Genomic DNA, 2500 nt, shown 5'->3' on the forward strand with positions numbered 1-2500 from the left:
CTCACGTACTCTGACGTGACGTGATGTGTCGGTGACGTGATGTTATAATGTGAATCAGCCGTTGTTCAAATGCACTAAGAGCAAACTTCACATCCAAAGTCTGAAGACGAGAAAGCACGACAACAACAGTCACTGTAACAACAACAGCATTATATTCATCAACAACAATCACAATAACAACAAAAAGGTCAGCATGTGTCATCCTGGCATCCATTGTGAGACGAGTCAATAGGAGGCTCTTCATCAAAAGAGATTTCCAGCAATTCAATGGACTTATTGGAGAGAGTCATCAATAATTGTGCAGCATTCAATTAGTATTCGTTGTGTATGTATGTATGTATGTATGTATGGATACATTCAGTATATACAGTATATTTATATATATATATATATATATATATATATATATATATATATATATATATATATATATACTTTACTGAATATATATATATATATATATATATATATATATATATATATATATATATATATATATATATATATATATATATATATATATATAAGTGGAACGTGGAACTGAAGGACAAAAGGAACAGGTGGAACAATGAAGAGAAAGACACTCAGGATAAACGGAGTAAAAAAATGCACCGAAGTTTCTTCGGCGCAATCGAGTTTTCTGTACAGCCGCTACAGCGTGTAATCAAGGCCACCGAAAATGGGTCTATCTTTCGGTGGTCTCGGTATAATGCTGTATGAGCCATGCGGCCCATGAAACTTTGACCATATATATATATATATATATATATATATATATATATATATATATATATATATATATATATATATATACATACATATATATATATATATATATATATATATATATAGAGCCTATATACACATACATACATACATACATATATATTTATACTATAATATACATCTCTGCCCCACTTCGTCGTTTAATGCAAACAGAGTTGCGTATCATATCTCTCATCTTTCAGTCCTAACTGATGTTAACAAATACCCGGTTCGCGAGGGGGGAAATATTATTTGAATATTATACAGACCCTAGACAGTTCCAACTTGGGAAATCTGGTGATCTCTGCCAAGTCGGGTGATCAGCGTATCTGAAGATTTTTTTTGTTGTTGATTTAAAATGAACTGGTTTATATATCAATATCCATATTCAAACCTATAGGAACACATAGATAGATAGACAGATTGATAAACTGATAGACAGACAGATAGCCTATATATATATATATATATATATATATATATATATATATATATATATATATATATATATATATATATATATATATATATATATATATATATATATATATATATATATATATATATATATATATATAGAGAGAGAGAGAGAGAGAGAGAGAGAGAGAGAGAGAGAGAGAGAGAGAGAGAGAGAGAGAATTAATATGAAAAGGCATAAAAAAAACTAGAAATAAACAGTCCCAAGAATTAGATCATAAATTTAACAAATTTCTTCACTAATAATTGTGTACAGATTAAAAAAAGAAATGTACAATTTATCAACGTCTTAAACGTTATGTATGAATGTGAATATGCATAATCATACACTTATAATGAAAATATAATATATGACGCCCAAAAGGACTATATTAGGCTATATGTGATCTCAAATTTGGTCAGACCAGACTATATGCACCAATAAATAAACAAGTAAAAATTGCGCCAAAGTTTCTTCAGCGCAATTGAGTTTTCTGTACAGCATATAATCAAGGCCACCGAAAATAGATCTATCTTTCGGCGGTCTCTAACCTTAAATAAAATGAAAACTACTGAGGCTAGAGGGCTGAAATTTGGTATGCTTGATGATTGGAGGGTGGATGATCAAAATACCAATTTGTAGCCCTCTAGCCTCAGTAGTTTTTAAGACCTGAGGGCGGACAGAAAACGTGCCCGACGGACACACAAAGCCGGCACAATTGTCCTTTTACAGAAACCTAAAATAAGTATTTCTCAGATCCAAAATCAATTTGTGAATTTCAGAATATATGCTTAATCATTCCTCTATACAATAGAGGCTAAATTTTTATGTAGTCTTTGAATAAGAAAAAAAAAACATTGGCACTTTTAGACAACACGAGAGTAAATAATAATGGGAATTTTTACACGAAGTCATTAAATGAGAAAAACAAAAACTAAAACAGTTTTCGACACCGGGAGAATAAAGGACATCATTAACGTGACAGACACCGTTCCAATAAAAGCAGGAACCCTAATATTTGCACATTAAACCCAAATTACAGATAGCCCGTTCCCCAAAATCCCAACCAATCGGCAAAACGGCAATCTGGTGGCCCCAACCTACCCCTTCATGTAAAAAAAAATTAAATGAAAAAGGCAGGCCATATGCATATTTGGGATAATTACTCTCTTTTATTTCGTATATATTTTTTTTTTTCTCTTGCGAGCCATTTCTCCTCAACTCCCAGGGGTGACTAGCAATGCATTGGAAACGTCATCACGCCCAGGCGATGACCAC

The sequence above is a fragment of the Macrobrachium rosenbergii genome, chromosome 8, assembly GCF_040412425.1.
Source record: "Macrobrachium rosenbergii isolate ZJJX-2024 chromosome 8, ASM4041242v1, whole genome shotgun sequence".
In the NCBI taxonomy this organism is placed as follows: domain Eukaryota; kingdom Metazoa; phylum Arthropoda; class Malacostraca; order Decapoda; family Palaemonidae; genus Macrobrachium; species Macrobrachium rosenbergii.